At 42.2% G+C, this 19,747-nt stretch overlaps 1 long non-coding RNA gene across 1 annotated transcript in view; it reads left to right on the forward strand.

Annotated features, from left to right (window-relative positions):
• LOC140651519 (uncharacterized) overlaps positions 1-19,377 on the forward strand; it is a 45,967-nt gene extending 26,590 nt beyond the window's left edge. The window contains exons 2-6 of the long non-coding RNA XR_012042414.1: positions 4,145-4,228; positions 6,546-6,661; positions 13,378-13,573; positions 13,705-13,829; positions 19,043-19,377. This is a non-coding gene — a long non-coding RNA (uncharacterized lncRNA). The remainder of the gene's footprint in view (positions 1-4,144; positions 4,229-6,545; positions 6,662-13,377; positions 13,574-13,704; positions 13,830-19,042) is intronic.
• Positions 19,378-19,747: the final 370 nt, after the last annotated feature.

Raw genomic sequence — 19,747 nt, forward strand, 5'->3', positions numbered from 1 at the left:
TTTTAAAATTGGCAATTCTTAAACTGTTCTTCTATGTTAACATATTGTAAAACCTGGTTTTTAGTCCAAAATATTGGCCTGTAACATCTAATAGTTGAATCCAATTTATGTGGAGATAGGAAGATACTGGAGATAAATACTTTCAGATGGAACAGAACAGCACTCTGGTACTCTGGAGATACCCAGCTTCCTCCTCATTAATAAAAACTAAGCTATAGTAACGTAGTTGGGTTATTTTAAAAAGTTTAATTGTATTTTTCCTCTACAAATTAGACTGGAGCGTGGCATTTGTGGCTATTTTTTTAACATTTGCAATTCTAATTTTTGGAGTAATTTTTTTTTGGTTGAGTCTGAATCTGTGTTTTATAAAGATCACTTATGCCTCCTACCTTTAATATAGGCTCTATTTTGTTGGACAACAGTTCTTACTACGTTTTAAATTACCCCATTTTCTAAGATCTCCAAGTATGTTGCTTTTCTTTTGCAATTTAGATTTTTTTGTCTCATGGTGCCTTTTAACTTAGATCCAGCTATTATTAGAAAAATGTACTTTTTCCATGAAGCTAGTCTCCCATTCTGCAGACCAAAAGCTTAGTACAACTCTTTAGGTTGTTTTTTTTGTTGTGGTTTTTTTTTTTTTAATAAAAGCATGGTTTAAATTACTTGCTTTCTAAATCTTATTTTTAGACCTAAGAAGTAAAATATTTATTTTTTTGCTTGCATACATATGACTGAGAACATTAGCAAGCTATATCATTACAATGTGAAGCTTTCTGTGTAGATGTTTGTTTTAAGCTTGTCTGATGATTTGGGGGCATTGGGAAGAATAATATGAGAGCAGGCAAAGTAATTTATTGTCTGGGTCAGATACGAAAAATGATCACTTTGAGACTTGTATAAAATAGTTTAAAAATACTTTTTTTTCAGGTATGTCAATGAGACCTTTTATTTGGAAAATCAAGCCATGTATTTGGTGCCTGAGATGATTGCCTATTCAGTCAGCTTCAAGCATCATTTAAGAAAATATATTGTCCCAGACTTTTAAAACAGAAGGACTGTACTAGATCTGGATTATTAATATATTTTATATATTTCAACTGAAATAATCTCACTTAACAGTTTACTTTCACTGAAGATAGACTAAGACAGTGTCATTTTGGTTTCTAAACATTTTCTATTGCACTGTCAAAATACAGGTAATGATAGGCAATATTGTATATTTTTCTTAAAAATAAATTATAAGACCACTGGAATTATTTTATAAGCTGCTGATGCTAAATTTGGGAGCTCGGTGCTATCTGACAGTAGCACCCCTTCAGGACACTTCATCTAGATGCTAGTCAATACATAGATATTGATGTGGCTGATATTTATGAAAATGAAACTGTCAATTTTCAAATGTCATACCTGAGACAGTGAATGAAAGTTTCCTGCCACTGAATTGTGCCTCTGAAATATAGTACAATGTGTGGTGTGTCTTGCAAAACTCAATAACAATCTTCATCTAACTTAAAGATGGCGGTAGAAACTTTAGCATCAGCTGTGAAAACAGGTTTGGAAGAAAGAAAAAGTAGGAAGGGCTGTTCAGTCTGGGGAATCAGTCCTTTCAGGGACTGAACTGAGAAGGAGGAAGCATGTGAAGGACTGAAAGAGTAAGGGACAGAGCGAGCAAAGGAGGAAGTGAGCAAAGTTCATCAAAGGACAGCATTTTGTCAGAAACATGACAGACTGTTGGCCCAGGATAGCAAATGTACAGCTTACCGGTCACACACAATACCTTTGAGTTCCCATTTAATCACAGAGCCTGGCCGCGGCATCTCCACACCGCTCCACCCTCCGAACAGTACCTTCTTAGAGTCAGTACACCAAGCTCCCCTGGCGTCACCGACGTCTAAGGTTACAGGCCTAGGGAACTTCCATGGAATGGCCTTGCATGTCAGCCGCATTCCACCCAGGAATCTTCTTCAATGCTGTACCTTACCTAAAAGTGTGAATATAAGTTTAATTTCTAAGTCACCTCCAGCTATTATCCCACAGTGCTGTGTGATGGCACTCAAGATGATCTGCTCCATAACCTTCCCTGGCACTGAGGTCAGGCTGACAGGCCTGTAGTTCCCCGGATCCTCCTTCTGGCCCTTCTTGAAGTTGGGTGTCACATTGGCTAACCTCCAGTCAACTGGGACCTCCCCAGTTAGCCAGGACTGCTGATAAAGGATGCAAAGTGGCTTGGTGAGCACTTCCACCAGCTCCCTCAATACCCTTGGGTGGATCCCATCCAGCCCCATAGACTTGTGTGTGCCTAAGAAGTGGTGTAGCAGGTCGCTAACCATTTCCCCTTGCATTATGGGGGCTTCATTCTGCTTCCCCATCCCTGTCTTCCAGCTCAGGGGGCTGGGTGTCCCGAGAACAACTGGTCTTACTAGTAAAGACTGAGGCAAAGAAGGCATTAAGTACCTCAGCCTTTTCCTCATACTTTGCCACTATGTTTCCCCCTGCGTCCAATAAAGGATGAAGATTCTCCTTAGCCCTCCTTTTGTTGCTAATGTATTTATAGAAACATTTTTTGTTGTCTTTTACCACAGTATCCATATTTAGTTCTAGTTGGGCTTTGGCCCTTCTAATTTTCTCCCTGCATAAACTCATGATGTCCTTGTAGTCCTCCTGAGTTGCCTGCCCCTTCTTCCCAAGGTCATAAACTGTCTTTTCTTTCCTCCTGAGTTCCAGCCAAAGCTCTCTGTTCAGCCAGGCTGGTCTTCTCCCCCACCTGCTAATCTTTCAGCACATATGCTGGGGGCCGCCCAGCTGGAAGGCAGCTTGGCAGAAAAGGACCTGGGGGTCCTGGTGAACAATGTTGAATACGAGCCAGCAATTTGCCCTTGCAGCAAAGAAGGCTAATGGTATCCTGGGCTGCATTAAGAGGAGTGTTGCCAGCATATTGAGGGAGGTGATCTTTCCCCTCTACTCAGCACTGGTGAGGCCACACCTGGAATGCCATGTCCAGTTCTGGGCCCCCCGTACAAGAGACACATGGACATACTGTTCAGGGTCCAACAAAGGGCTATGAAGATGATTAAGGGACTGGAGCATCTCTCCTATGAGCAAAGGCTGAGAGAGCTGGGACTCTTTAGCCTAGAGAAGAGAAGGCTCAGGGATCTCATCAAAGTATTTAAATACCTGAAGGGAAAAGAGAAGGTGCAAAGAAGATGGAGCCAGGCTCTTTTCAGTGGTGCACAGTGACAGGACAAGAAGCAATGGGCACAGTAAGGGTGACCGAGCACTGGAACAGGTTGCCCAGAGAGGTGGTGGAGTCTCCATCCTTGGAGATATTCAAAAGCCATCTGGACGTGGTCCTTGGCAATCGGCTGTAGGTGGCCCTGCTTGAGCGGGGGAGTTGGTCTAGATGAACTCCAGAGGTCCTTTCCAACCTCAGCCATTCTGTGATTCTATGGTTCTATGATTCTATTATTCTATGTGTATTTGTTAGAATAGCCCAGCCTAAAATCTACTACCTTGTCAAAGCTATGGTGGCAAAACTGTTTTATTTAACTGAAAGTTCCCTGTTTCATGGTTTTATATCTAACTTTTATCCTTTCAGCATGAATGTAGTATTGGTACAGAATTATATTTAAGCCTTATCTCCTGGATTATACACTTATGTAGAGGAAATTATCTTGTGGCTCTTCCAGATGCTTGTAATGATAATCTCCCCCCTCCCCCCTTTTTAACATTTTAAAATAAATAACCTCTAACCTAACTTAAAGAAAAAAAAAGTGTAGACTGGAAAAGTTTGAGGTGAAGATACTGCAAATCTCTGCCTGTCTTTGGATACTTTGGCGTTCCAAAGCTCGGACACACAGACACACTAGCACAACCTACCTAGTGGTGTTTTGAGGCATTTGACAGGTTGCTGAAAATGGTATCCGCCCTTAAAATCAGAAACTTCTGTGCTCTTATTTTAAGGCATGTAGGATTTCATGTGAGCCTAACATATTAAAGTACATTTTATGTTATGTTTCCCAGGCCACCTCTTTTGCCAAGGTGATTTAAAAAAAAAAAAAACTGGTTAGAAATTTATTGTTTACTAGCATTTGCACAGGTATAATAGTTTCATTTTTTTTCTTTTTTTTTTTTTCTCTTCCCAAAGTTTCATCATCGGTGGTGAGAACTTGTCAAACACAAATATGTGCCTGGATATGGAGATGTTGAGAAATTTCTCAGAGAAGATCAGGTCAGTTCCACTTAATTAACATTTTCAAAATAATCACCTTTTACTGTGTCAAACTAAAAACTGGTTTTAATATCTTTTCTTGCTGTGGATTGTCAAAAACTTGAATTTTTATTCATTTCTTTCCCTTTCCTTAAACACTGTGGGTTAAGAAAGCTACCTAGTTGTACTTAGCCCTACCTAAGCATGCTCATCTTCTGGTAAGTGGTTAAACAGGATATATCATCTCCTTTGCTTTAATTTTATGCAAGCCACAGGTGGTAGTGATGCTGGAAAAATGCTTCTCAGCATCGTTTCCATTTGCAGGATGACAAAGGCAAGTCTAGTTGTGAATATTAATGCATATAGATGAGCGTTAGGTGCAAAATAGTCAGTGCTGTAGAGACTTAAGTTTTCAGGACCATGTCCAGAAAGAGAAATACAGGGATCTCTAGGGTAAGGGAAATGCTAGGAGAAGATTTTTAAGGTCTAAAAGGCTGGCCATACTCACTGTCTTTACTATGGCTTATTATTTAAGCAATTATGAACTTACAGTTGTAATTGTATCTCTGCTTGTTCTTTCAATTTCACTTTCATGTATTTTTAGTCCCTATGAACTTTATAAAATCAAGACATTCGCTGCCTAGGATGACTTATATATTTAAAATTTATGCAGAAAACTGCAAGATATATCAAAATCTGCAACATATTCATGTCTTTGCCTTTTATGTTGACAATGAACAGTCATTTACAGCCTATGAAGTTTTTATGCTTTCAAACAAATATATTTTGTCACAACAGCACAATAAAGTTATTACAGTCTCCCATACTCTTTCTTCCAGCTCTAGAGTATGCCTCCTATTTATATCTCCTCAAGATTTATAATTTCCTCAAGTTTATACAAACAAACAAACATGTTGAACTGCATTATGTTTGGAACAGATATTATGACAAATAAAGACTAACATTTTCTACAGTGCAGGGAAAGAATTTTTGCAACTATTTTTTAATGCCATCTTCAATATCCTTCATTTAATTTACTCTAGCTATGCATGCAGTTTATGGCACAACCAGGTTCTGGAACAATTACAACTGAAATGAGAGTAGTTGCATGTCTTTATGGATCATGAAAGACTTGGATTTTTTTAAAGTCTGGGAAAAATGCAAAAGAGACCATTTAATCCTTTTCAGGATTACAAAAACTGACTGTGTTTACTACATTTTAATGTTTGGGTTTGGGGGAAATTTATTAACACTGGGTAGAGAAGGTAATTCCTATTTGGAACAAAATCTCTACATTTTGAAATTCTCTATGAAAGCAACTGGACCTCAGCTCCAAGACAGTGTGCCTGATATGACTGCCCTGAAGCTGCAGATCCTGGAAATCTGAGCTCTCGGCTCTCTGAATGCAAAAGAGCATGGTTAGGGAATTGGCGAGGAGTCTGGCAGGTTTCTGTCTGTCTGGGACTTTTGCCTTTAATTTCAGTCTTTGTTAAACTTTAAATTTCCTTTCTTGTTGAAACTAAATTTTTTTAAGGCTTACCAGCCAACCCCAGAAATTGTGAGGAATAATATTAAAAAATGTGTTTTTCAATGATATCCATATTTTTTCCTCTCCTTAAGCTGTCCAAACATTGAGTACAACTTTAAAAGTTAATGTGCTAAGCTGCTAATATTTTAAGGCATATGTATAATCCTATTTTGATAAGTGCAACTTAACACTGAATTCCTGTAATTAGATAAAAATATTTGTATAATCATAAAATAAAATGGCAATCCATGATGAAATTTTGTTTCCTTTTAAGTTAGCCAGTGCTTTGTTACCTGCCATCAAAGGGGGCCAGATTTTGCACCAAAATGCTCAATTATCTTTCTTGATTGCTGCTATTTCCAAAATCAGTAGTAAGGAAAAGCCTGACTTCTTACCAAACCAGAATTGTGTGTATGTTTAAGCATATCTCATATGTAAAGAGAAGATTCTGAAACACAGACCTGACCATTTTCAATTGATTTCCAGTTACAGACTTGCCAAATGGGCATTTTAGAATGGACTGAGCAAGAAAGCATTTTATTGTTATGATATAACATACATCTCTTATATTAATGTTCTTTTTTCTTACACACTCAATGCAACATATAGGCAATCTTCCTTAGGCTAAAGAAAGACAGAGAAAACTTTGGAGGGAGGGGAGTATGTGTTATAGAGTATATGGTCTTTTCTCTGTGTGTGCATTTTTTGTTTGTTTTTAATTAAATAAGTGCTAGGAGGTAAATGGAACAAAAACTAGCTAGCTGGTCATAAGTGTTGATAGGATGAATGTGTGTTTTATTCTTCTTTCAGGCAATGGGCACATATCTCTATGGTGAGTTAATGGTGAATGAAGATGCAAAATAAGAACTTGCCTATAAATGCTGTGTCCTTAGCCGGAGCAGTGGCAGATATGCCATTCTGAAAAGGTGATTTTATTTTTTTTTTTCATGTAAAACCCTGATTTTACCTCATACAGAATGAATATGCATAGCTCACTAAACAGTAAACTTTGGCATACCATAGAATTTGTGGATGCTTAGCTCAATAAATAACTCTTGTTAAATATCTTGTTTGTTTTTAAACCCAGCTGCTGGAGCACTGAGTTAGATGCATGTAGGCACTAGCTGAAGAGCACAGAGGGGCTTTGTTCTAGGCTTTGTAATGGCCTGTACAATAGGCAATTGTAAGTCAGAACAGCCAGAAAAGGCCAGGCTCCACGTGCAGTTGTTTTCCATTCTGTATTCTTAACTCTGTTTACAACACATCTTAAACAAAATTGCAATTGTGTGAGAAGCAGTTTACCAAAGTTGCATATTGACTTGATAGGTAGCACAATCTTTGAAAAGAATCTGCACCCGTAATGGAATTATGAAATTGTACAAATCTGAATCGTGTGAGAACAATTTGATAATTTAAATAATTTTGTGCTAAGTGTAGTCAGGTCTTTGAAGACTGAATCTGAGGTAAGAAGAGAAGCCTTGACATTAAGAAGCTGCTTAATGTCATACACAATCTAGCTTGTTTCTGAAATTAATGGGGATGAGACAACAGAGAAAATGCAAAATTGCAAGTAATATTCACAAAATAAAGATTGCTGCAGGTTATAAACTGGTCATTTGCAAAGATATTCTCCATCTTTCAGTCTATTTATTTGAATTGCTTGAGATAACCTTACATTATTTGTACATGTATGTTTAACACACAGCCAGTTAGGATTGGTATGAAGATCAGCAGAGACCAGTACAGCATACCTCAGATTTTTGCCTAATGATATAATTCATCTGACAGACTGATTGCCTTGGATGTTCACATAACTTTATAGTTGATTTGTGATATCAAAATTAAGACATCTAATTTAGCAAAATCATAATTTTGTAATCAGTACTGAGCAGGAATCTTAATTCTCTCCCATTCAAGCCTCAACATGTAGGCAGTGCTTGATATTAAGTTCAACGTGAATTTATGGCATTTACTATATTTATATGGACTATGGCAGATACCATGAGAACAAGTTTGTTTATGAATAGTCCTGTTCTGTATAGACAAGAACTGTGCCTGCCAGGAAAATGTGGTCAATGTGGATTAGATTGTAGAGTGACCGGATGTCAGTTGGAGGGGAAAGGGTCACATTCTAAAAACAGGCAGGGCTATAACAAGACACTTGCTTATGCGCTCCCAGTTATCAAGAACCCACCCAAATTTGAGAGTTACATTCAACATTTCTGTAATCGGGTAAATGCCTTTTAAGTGTCTGAAGTACAATGAAGGCCATAAAGATGCAGATGCAGTTTGTTCTTCTTGGTGCTGTCTTCCTATAGTTCCTTAAATATTAAAATGAAAATAAAAATTTCTACAAATTTCTGGTGGTAAGTATCTAGCATAGGAAAATTACACAAGATATGTTAGCAATAGTCTAGAATTACTTGTTTGACTTCTCAGACAGACTAGAAATGCATGCTGAGCTAAATAAATAAAATCTGAGGATTTTGTTATGAGAACTATGCTCTTAAGAAATATTGAGCTTGTGAAGAAAGAGTGACTGCACAGCTTTCTTTTAATGTTGTGGCTGTTTGGGTTCCTGGCATGATGATTTAGGATTTGAGATTAAAATCACATTGCCAGGGATTACCACATAGCCATAACCCCAGCTGCTACTATGAAAATCATCATGACTATCTATCTGATATACACCTTGGAACCTTCTCCATCCATTTAAAAAGTCCAAACAGAAAAGGAACACATATCATGGAAGAACCTCATATGATAATTAGTTAGATGAAGACCTCTCTGACAAGGTACAGAGCTTAGCTGATTGGTGAACAGTGATTGTTTTCCTCTTTGTTCACAGTGGCTAAGTTCTGTACCTGAAGAGAAGAGGAGATGAGAACATTTCTTAAGTGCCAGCCTACATCAGGTGGAGTGCATTTGCTGGCTGAGATACACTGCTGCTTAATATATAGTTCTGTAATAAATGTTTGTGTGTGAAACACAGTATACAGAGCATAAGAAGCAGAGGTGACACAGCAAGAACCAAAGACACTCTTTTTTAGCTAAGAATAAACAGTGCTCTTTACTTTTGCAGTCAGACTGAGAATTTAAGATAATTTGGTTACAGTGCTTTTCTAAAGGTCAGAGGGAATAAATGTGATTTTAAATTGGAATTGTCTATAAAGCGTTGTTTTGTAAAGTAGTCTCTTCTTTAATGGATGCTCTCATGATTTCTCTGCAGTTGTAGCTTAGCAATGTATATTGTTTGCAGGAAATTATTGTTTCCGACTGGAGCTGCCATTTACAGCTGCTGCTGTTGTTCCAAGCTTTTGATGGACCCGTCCTCCGGTGCCTACTGAGCTGATATCAGTTCTGATTTTACATACTGGCTCAGTTCAGCAGGAACAGGAGTCGAGCCCTGGAGCAAAAAAGATGTACCTTTTCTAAGAGCCTATGAAAAATGTTATTGTTTTCTCTCTAAAATCAAATTAGTACACCTTATGATATTCTTAACACAAGAAGGTATGTGGATATGCAGAACATTATACAGTATTACTGCAGTAATTGACCTCTAGCATCATCTTCAGAGTGACCTGCTAATAATTATGGGAGTGTGTTTGTACTTTGGCCTGATTTTTCAAATGGACTTAGTTTTTAAGTTACTGGCAGAGCATAACTGTGGTTATGGAACTTAGAGAGCTAAATTTATAACTATATCTAAAAACACTGTTTCCCCTTATATTTCATCTGGTAAAGAGTATTGAGTACCCAGAAGGGAGATCTCTCTAGATTTCTAGACCTACAACAATAGCTTTTGGAGAAGAGCCAATCAAGAATACACAAATACTCCTTTATTGTAGCAGAGTAATAATTTTTACTGCTGCTTCTGCTGCAGGAAAGATCACAGAGAAATTATTTTAAGATTTCTCCTACTAAACCCTGGTGGTACTAGGATTTCATTGACCCAAGATATCAAAGGAAGGATTATGTGACTGCTAAAACAATCAGCTAATAGAAATGGTTACCTCTCAGTATTTATGTTTTCCAGAGGCTCACTGTAACCAAGAACACTTAAAACCACACACAGATACTCAAACACAAACTTCATGTGCACAAAAACTACACGTGCACACACACTACTGTGGCTCAAGGTAGTTCTTTAGTACAAACAGTTTGGGTTTTTCTTTGCTGTTTGGTGATATAGCCATTCTAAGCAAAGGAGCAAGCAAAATAGCAGAGAAGCAAGTGAAGGAGTGAGTGGAGACATGGAGAAGCAAGCAATGGAGCAAGGGGAGGAGCGAAGAAGTGAGCAAGCAAAGGAGTGAGTGAAACAGCAAAGGAGTGAGCAATAGATTGAGCAAATGAAAGAGCAAAGGAGCGAGCAAAAGGAGCTAGCAGAGGAGTGAAGGAGCGAGCGGAGGAGCAGAGGAGCAAGCAAAGGAGCGAATGAGAAAAGCTGCAAAGGAGCAAGCAAAACAGTTGAAGGGGTGATCTAAGGAGTGAGCAAAGGAGTGAGCGAGTGAAGGAGCGAGCAAAGGAACAAGCAAGTGAAGCAGCGAAGGAGCAAGGGAGCAAACGAAGGTACAAGCAAAGCAGCGAAGGAGTGAGCAAAGCAGCGGAGTGAGCAAGCAAAGCAGAGAGTGAAGCAGCAAGCAAGTGAAGCAGCGGAGGAGAGAGGGAGCATAGGAGCAAGCCAGCCAAGCAGCAGAGGAGAAAGCAAAATAGTGAAGGAGTGCAGGAGCAAGCGAAGGAGTGAGCGAGCGGAGGAGCAAGCAGAGTTGCAAAGGGTTGAGCGAGTAAAGCAGCTGAGCAGAGCAGTGAAGGAGTGAGCAAGGGAAGCAGTGAGTGACACAACGAGTGAGCAAAGGAGCAAGCACACAAACCAGCAAGTGAAGGAGCAAAGCAGCAAAGCAGCAAGCAAGTGAAGCAGCAAAGGAGCGAGCCAAGCAGTGAAGCAGTGGAGGGGTGAGAAAGTGGAGGAGAGAGCGAAGCAGCAGAGTGAGTGGAGGAGCGAGCAAGGCAGCGAGTGAACAAAGGAGAGAAAAGGGAGGGAGAAGGGGAGAGAGGAAAAAAGAGGGAGAGGAGGGAGAGAGCAGGAGAGAGAGAGATGGGGGGAAGAGACAGGGAGAGGAAAGGGAAAGAGAGAAAGGGAAAGGCAGGAGAGGGGGGGGGAGAAAGAAGAGGGGGCAGAGAGAAGGGGAGAGAAAAAAAGGAGAGGAGAGAGTGGGAGAGAGAAAGAAAGAGAAATGGAGAGTGAGAGTGAAAGAGAAAGAGGGAAAGGTAGGAGAGAGAGAAAGGGGGGGAGAGAGAAAGAAGGAGCGAAACAAGAGAGAAAGGAGGAGAGAGAGGGAGAGGGAAAGAGACAGGGAGATGGGGAGAGAGAGAGGAGTGAGAGGGAGAGAGAAAGAAAGAGAACGTTAAAGAGATGGAAAGAGAGGGAGAGAACAAAAGGGAGAGAGAGAAAAAGGAGGGGGGGAGAAAGCAATACAGACAGTTGACCCAACTTGACTGAAGAGATATTCCATGCCATATAATGTCATGCTCAGCAATAAAAACTGGGAGTGTAGTCTTGAATCAGCACCAAACAGAGCCTGCCTAAATGGTGACTTCAGTCCACAGAATACAACTCATATTTACACCACTACAGTCTCTGAGCTCCCCCCTTCGAGGCACAGTGTCATTACCTGAATTATGGGACAGTCAGCAACTTCTTTCATATGCAGCAAGAGTTAGGAAATTGTCCAAGAACATGCTGAGTTACTGCAATGGCTTCGAATGCAGTTACACTCACAGATGTATTTATTAAGGGATCCTATTCCTAAAAGAGTTATGCCTCATTTCACAGGTTTGTCCTGCAAAGGCCAGCAAGGGAAACCAACCTGCTTTTTGCTTTTTCCATTCTGTAAGGGAAAGAACCCAGAGCTGAAGAAAGTTCTTCCAAAAGGCACCCAGAATTTAAATGTTTTGTAAGCTTTGAGTAGTTCATAGTCAGCACTGTTAAACCTACATGGCAAATCAAGAAAGTAATATACTCATAGAATACAATCACATAATCGTATAGGTTGGAAAGGACCTTTAAAATCATCGAGTCCAACCGCAAACCTAACACTGCCAAGTCCACCACTAAACCATGTCCCTAAGTGCCATGTCTACATGTCTTTTATATACCTCCAGGGATGGTGACTCAACCACTTCCCTAGGCAGCCTGTTGCAACGCTTGATAACCCTTTCGGTGAAGAGACTTTTCCTAATATCCAATCTAAACCTCCCCTGGCGCAACTTGAGGCCATTTCCTCTCGTCCTATTGCTTGTTACCTGGGAAAAGAGACCGACCCCCACCTCTCTACAACCTCCTTTCAGGTAGTTGTAGAGAGTGATAAGGTCTACTCTTCCCCAAGCCTGTAGCATTGCATGGGGTTGTTGTGACCCAAGTGCAGGACCTGGCACTTAGCCTTGTTGAATCTCATACAATTGGCCTCAGACCATCAATCCAGCCTGTCCAGATCCCTCTGTGGAGCCTTTCTGCCCTCAAGCAGGTCAACACTCCCACACAACTTGGTGTCGTCTGCAAACTTACTGAGGGTGCACTCGATCCCCTCATCCCCATTCATAAAGATATTGAACAGAACTGGACCCAATACTGAGCCCTGGGGAACACGACTTGTGACCGGCCGCCAACTGGGTTTAATTCCATTCACCACCACTCTTTGGGCCCAACCATCCAGCCAGTTTTTTACCCAGCGAACAGTACGCCCGTCCAAGCCATGAGCAGCCAGTTTCTCCAGGAGAACGCTGCAGGAAATGGTGCCAAAGGCTTTACTGAAGTCTAGATAGACAACATCCACAGCCTTTCCCTCATCCACTAGGAGGGTCACCTTGTCATAGAAGGAGATCAGGTTAGTCAAGCAGGACCTGCCTTTCACAAACCCATGCTGACTGGGCCTGATCACCTGGGTGTCCTGTACGTGCCGTGTGATGGCACTCAAGATGATCTGCTCCATAACCTTCCCCGGCACCGAGGTCAGGCTGACAGGCCTGTAGTTCCCCGGATCCTCCTTCCGGCCCTTCTTGAAGATGGGCGTCACATTGGCTAACCTCCAGTCAACTGGGACCTCCCCGGTTAGCCAGGACTGCTGATAAAGGATGCAAAGTGGCTTGGTGAGCACTTCCACCAGCTCCCTCAATACCCTTGGGTGGATCCCATCCAGCCCCATAGACTTGTGTGTGCCTAAGAAGTGGTGTAGCAGGTCACTAACCATTTCCCCTTGCATTATGGGGGCTTCATTCTGCTTTCCCCATCCCTGTCTTCCAGCTCAGGGGGCTGGGTGTCCTGAGAACAACTGGTCTTACTAGTAAAGACTGAGGCAAAGAAGGCATTAAGTACTTCAGCCTTTTCCTCATCCTTTGCCACTATGTTTCCCCCTGCGTCCAATAAAGGATGAAGATTCTCCTTAGCCCTCCTTTTGTTGCTAATGTATTTATAGAAACATTTTTTGTTGTCTTTTACCACAGTATCCATATTTAGTTCTAGTTGGGCTTTGGCCCTTCTAATTTTCTCCCTGCATAAACTCATGATGTCCTTGTAGTCCTCCTGAGTTGCCTGCCCCTTCTTCCCAAGGTCATAAACTGTCTTTTTTTTCCTCCTGAGTTCCAGCCAAAGCTCTCTGTTCAGCCAGGCCAGTCTTCTCCCCTGCCGGCACATAGGGACGTCCTGCTCCTGCGCCTTTAAGATTTCCTTCTTGAAGAATATTCAGCTTTCCTGGTCCTCTTTGCCCTTCAGGACTGCCTCCCAAGGGACTCTCTCAACCAGGCCCCTAAACAGGCCAAAGTCTGCCCTCCAGAAGTCCAAGGTAGCAGTTCTGCTAACCCCTCTCCTTACTTCTCCAAGAATCGAAACCTCTATCATTTCGTGATCGCTGTGCCCAAGACGGCCTCCAAACATCACATCTCCCACAAGTCCTTCTCTGTTCGTAAACAACAGGTCCAGCGGGGCACATTCCCTAGTTGCCTCACTCACCAGCTGTGTCAGGAAGTTATCTTCCACACACTCCAGGAACCTCCTAGACTGTTTCCTCTCCGCTGTATTGCATTTCCAGCAGACATCTGGTAAGTTGAAGTCCCCCATGAGAACAAGGGCTAGCGATTGTGAGACTTCTCCCAGCTGCTTATACAATATTTCATCTGTAATATATAATCCAGGCAGTTTATCTCCACAGATGATGAAGGTCTTGAGAATTACTATTAAATTAAGCTCTATTACAGAAAATGTTAGTTGTTTTGTTAAAGTCTGAGTTTACAGTTCTAGACTCCTCTGCACACATAAGTGTGTAGGAGGAAACAGAACTGTGTCATCTTTGTAAGAATGAATCAGCACCAAAGTTATTGAACGGGGGGTTTTTTAGTATATTATCCTTTAGAAGAGATATTACTCCCATTTGCACATTGTGTTCCACTTTAAAAGTGGCCGCTCTGAAGTTTCATTCAGTTTTCTTGGCTTCTTTCTCCACATTTTCCCTACATTTCTCTTTCCCTCACGTGCCCACTACCATTACGTAAGAGTACTTCCAAACCTGCCAAGCCACTGTATTTCTCTATCATGTGCCAATGGCTTTACTAGTTTTGTGTTGATTTCTTCCATACAAAAAACTTGACAGAAGCTTTAAGAAATATTAGGGAAAAAACACACCTTTCAGGACTGTGTCTAAAATATCATCCCTAAGCAGCCAACTTGTAAACAAGTTGTAGAGAACACAAATAGTAGGTGGTGATAGGTACCGCATGTGCTGCAACAGTAATGTGCAACACTAAGTCATTGTGTTGCGAGATGGATTTTCCTACTGCATAGCAATGTTGTCTGAGTTTCTGGGCTATAAGAGGGAGGAGATTCCATGCTTTCATGGGTCATGACAGGGAGATTGTTCACCAGTTACCGTAAAGAGCAAAACAGACTTGACTTGGGGAAAATAATTTAATTTATTGCCAATTAAAAATAGGATGGTGAGAAATGACAAAACTAAAAACACCTTCCCACCCCCACCCTTCTTCCCAGGCTCAGCTTCACTCCTGACTCTTCTACCTCCTCCCTCCACCCCCGAGCGGAGCAGGGGGATGGGGAATGGGAGTTGTAGTCAGTTCGTAACACTTTGTCTCTGCCACTCCTTCCTCCTCACGCTTTTCCCCTGCTCCAGCGTGGGGTCCCTCCACGGGATACAATCGTTCACGAACTGCTCCAGCGTGGGTCCTTCCCACGCTGCAGCGGGACAACCTGCGTCACCATGGTCCTCTCCACAGGCTGCAGGGGAATCTCTGCTCCGGCACCTGGAGCACCTCCTCCCCCTCCTTCTTCACTGACCTTGGTGACTGCAGGGTTGTTTCTCTCACACGTTCTCACTCCTCTCTCTCACAGCTGCTGTCCAGCATTTTTTTACCCTTTCTTAAATATGTTATCACAGAGGCGCCACAGCATTGCTGATTGGCTCAGCTTTGGCCAGCAGCAGATCTGTTTTGGAGCCGGCTGGAACTGGCTCTGTCCAACATGGAGGCAGCTTCTGGTGTCTTCTCACAGAAGCCACCCCTGCAGTCCCCCCAAAAAAAAACTTTGCCACGTAAACCCAATACACCCACATACTGAGCACAAAAGCTTGCTCTCAAATTCATGGCACACTCTATTCCAGCTAAGTGATTCTCACTCTCTAAAAGCATATTAAATATAAAATGAAGTTGTTGTTTTTTTAAAACTATAAAATATCTACCTTTGTGCTACAATTTCTACTATCTATGGTTCAGGTTTTATGTACCCTATAACAGACAAAGGAAAACAAAAAGATTTCTCTACTTCCCATCAGCAGGCGATGTCCAGCCACTTCCTGGGAAGTAGGGCCTCAGTACGCATAGCAGTTGCTTCGAAGACAAATGCCTTAATAACGAATGCCTCCTGCTCCTCCTCCTTTCTCTTAGCTTTTATTGCTGAGCATGAGGTCATATGGTATGGAATATCCCTTTGGTCAGTTTGAGCCAGCTGTCCTGACTATGTCCCCTCCCAACCTCTTGCCCACCCCCAGCCTACTGGCCTTTGGGGTCAGGGGGTTGGAAAGACAGCCATGATGCTGTGTGAGCGCTGCTCAGCAGTAGCCAAAACACTGGTGTGTTATCAACACCTTTCTAGCTACCAATCCAAAGCACAGCACTATGAGGGCTGCTATGGGGAAAGTTAACTCCATCCCAGCCAGATCCAATACAGTAAGGCAGACATATACTGCATTAGTATGTGAAGAAGTAGAACCACATGAATACGTTCATACTGAGAACTACTGTTCTGTTTTCCATGTAGGTATTATGATTGCATCCACAAAAGGTAGTATTTTATAAGAGCTGACTTTGGCACTGTGCAAGCCAGGTGCCTGGGTTCTTATTGAAAGTACTTAGAAATTTAGGCACCTAAGATCCTCTGACCTTCTCCTTTAGGATCAATAAATATTTTAATATTTACATGGGAGAAAAAAAGTTTCATTAGGAGATATGAAGAGAGTCCCTCTCAGAATACTTGATAGACTGGTTGTTGAAATATTCTCATTGAAGACACCCTTTGAGATCTTGAGCAGACATAGAAATTGTACTCAATTGCTCACCCACTGGGTGAGTGCTGTCACTGCTGGACCATGAGACAGAGAAAGGCAGCAAATGTTTTTCTGCTCTGTTTGGTTAACTCACCCTGCAAATGAGAGAAGTAAGGAAATGTTTAATTTGTTAACCTTGAAGGTTTGGGCCAGGCATGGAGCTGCTTGGTGCTATGAGAAATGCCCTGTAACAGAGCTGGATTGCCAAGGAAGATGGTGAAATGTTTAGTGGCTCCAGGGAGAAGCAGCAGCTGGGTGCAGTTTTGAGAGTCTACATTATGGATGTGGATGTCTACAGCAAAGTGAGTTGAAACTTGGAAAATGGTTTACTTCTGTGGATTTAGTTCTGGTTCCACATGCAGGAATCTTAACAGCTGTTATTTTGTCAGAAAAATCCTTTAAGAAACAGCTTTCATTCCCCATCATGCGTAACAATTTAACTGTTCAGTACCTTACACACTGTGAGTGCAAACTCAGTTCAGCCCCAAATTCTCTCAGCATTTTATTTCATTCAGAAGCTGTGTTTGAACAATTTCATATAAGAGGTTAGCTGGAAAGAGGTATGAGTTACCCAAAAAGGACTCTTCCAGGACCTATAAGCATAAGTCTTTCCAAGGTAGCCATTTCTCAGAGACTGGTTGGGCAAACTGTATTGGGTTTACGTGGCAAGGTTTTGGTAGCGGGGGGGCTGCAGGGGTGGCTTCTGTGAGAAGATGCCAGAATCTGTCCCCATGTCCGACAGAGCCAGTTCCAGCTGGCTCCAAGACGGACTCGCCACTGGCCAAAGCTGAGCCAATTAGCGACGGTGGTAGCGCCTCTGCGATAACATATTTAAGAAGGGGTAAAAAAAGCTGCGCAACAGCAGCTGTGAGAGAGAGGAGTGAGAATATGTGAGAGAAACAACTCTGCAGACACCAAGGTCAGAGAAGAAGGAGGGGAGGAGGTGCTCCAGGTGCTGAAGCAGAGATTCCCCTGCAGCCCATGGTGAAGACCATGGTGACGCAGGTTGTCCCCCTGCAGCCCATGGAGGTCCACAGTGGAGCAGATATCCACGCTGCAGCCTGTGGAGGACCCCATGCCAGAGCAGGTGGATGTGCCTGAAGGAGGCTGTGACCCTGTGAAGAGCCCACGCTGGAGCAGGTTTTCTGGCAGGACCTGTGGCCCCACGGGGGACCCACGCTGGAGCAGTCTGTTCCTGAAGGACTGCATGCCGTTGAAAGGACCCATGCTGGAGCAGTTCGTGAAGAACTGCAGCCCGTGGGAAGGACCCACGTTGGAGAAGTTCATGAAGGACTGTCTCCTGTGGGAGGAACCCCACGCTGGAGCAGGGGAAGAGCGTGAGGAGGAAGGAGCGGCAGAGACAATGTGTGATGAACTGACCGCAACACCCATTCCCTGTCCCCCTGCGCTGCTCAGGGGGAGGAGGTAGAGAAGCCAGGAGTGAAGTTGAGCCCGGGAAGAAGGGAAGAGTGGAGGGGAAGGTGTTTTTAGATTTGTTCTTATTTCTCATTATCCTACTCCGTTGTTAATTGGCAATAAATTAAATTAATTTCCCCAAGCCGATTCTGTTTTGCCCGTGACGGTAATTGCTGAGTGATCTCCCTGTCCTTATCTCGACCCATGAGCCTTTTGTCGTATTTTCTCTCCCCTGTCCAGTTGAGGAGGGGGAGTGATAGATCGGCTTGGTGGTTTGAGATGACAACAGATTTGATTGGAGTATGCTAGACTGAATTTATAGTTGTTATACCTGTTTATCTGTTACTTTGCAATTGTTACTTGCTGTTGCTGGTCAAGATGTTGACTTGTTTGCTCGCAATACTGGTTTATTTGTTCCTGCACCTGCTCCATGGTGTACTCCCTCTCTTGCTGTACATCAAACTCCAGAGCTCGTTAATGGCTGCTTTCAGGTTTTGCTGTGATGTTTATCGCGTTGTTTTCCTTTGCCTGGGAGAGCTATGATAAAAACACTGGCCTTCAGCCTAATCTGTTATTTGGCTCCTGCTTTTCTGATTCTCCCCCCCTATCTCGACCCATGAGTTTTTCTCTTGCTTTTGCTCTTCCTGTTCTTGTCCCCTGTCCCACTGGGGGAGGGGGGGAGTGAGCAAGTGGCTGGGTGGGTGCTTAGTTGCTGGCCAGGGTCAACCTACCGCGTTGAGTTATGACCATCCCCCCCACTTACGGTAAACTCTTGCAAATACAACAAAACCAAAAATCATAGAATATTAGCACCCCTCTCAATCAATTCTGCATCTCTTGGCATTCCTAAAACTCACCCCATTTAAATTCCAAGCATGACCAATTAAAATTTCATTCCAATTTACTCAGTTTTAAGTCTGAAAGGTACTATTCCCTTTTCTAGTGTAAAACGCAAGTCTCCTCCTTCCTCACTGACACCTTTCGCATGCCCCCTTCACTATGACCATGTCAACTTCCCTCATTTTGAACTCTCTACTGCTCATTTCAGTAATACTGCAATATTACTCTGCAATACTGTTAAGATTTTTTTATTGACACCACTTGTGTTGAGACTGCCTGTCATGCCCTAAACTCATTGTCACCTCTTGTTCCTTTTGACTACAAGAAGGCTTTTTAATAACCTCCCCAATTTTAGTTCTGAGGGAAGCCTTTGTCCCCATCTCCTTGTATATAAAGAAATGCAACCCCGTGACCTAAATGCTCAACTTTTTTTTTTTTTTTACATAGATGAGGATTCAGATGAATAATCACTCTCAAGGTCGTCCATTTTATGCAAGAACAAAAACAAGCAAGCCCTTCTATTGACTTTTACAGTTTCTTTACACACCATCTCTACTTCCCTAGCGCTGGCCTCTATTTTCGTCGGTCAAATCACAGGAACGCAAGGGTTTCCCACTTGAGAGATGGGAGGAAGGACTGGGAATTAGGAAGCAGTCACCCTAGGAAAATGGTGAGACTAAAGTCTGTTAAGCTAGCTGATTCTCTTACCAATATCAAGTAATGCCAGCATCAGCTGTGGGATGAATGTGATGCTGAGAAAAGCAATTGCTCTACACCAAACAGCAAAGGTCAGTGCTAAAAGTTTGTGTATTTTTTTAGCAATATAATTTACATTTTAGCATCAAGAGACTCTAATGCCACAACCACAGTTTTATAACAGGTAAGAACCAAAATTACAAAAAAAATGTTCCTCTCTCTCTGTTTTGAAACACAGTTAGTACAAAAGAGAGAAGGGTTTCTGGTCTGTTTTGGAGGTGGTGAGGACCCGCTGCTTCCAATGCAGTCTGGAAGGAGGTGCCTACTCTTAGAACTTCTGAAGAATCAGAGCTAAACTGTCATGGAGAGTCAAGAAATAAAATGGAATTGATAGGAAAGCAATGAAGATGGCACTACAACAGGTTATCATGTGGCAGTCCTTTTCATTTCCTTAAA

This window comes from Ciconia boyciana, chromosome 4, assembly GCF_034638445.1.
Source record: "Ciconia boyciana chromosome 4, ASM3463844v1, whole genome shotgun sequence".
Lineage (NCBI taxonomy): Eukaryota > Metazoa > Chordata > Aves > Ciconiiformes > Ciconiidae > Ciconia > Ciconia boyciana.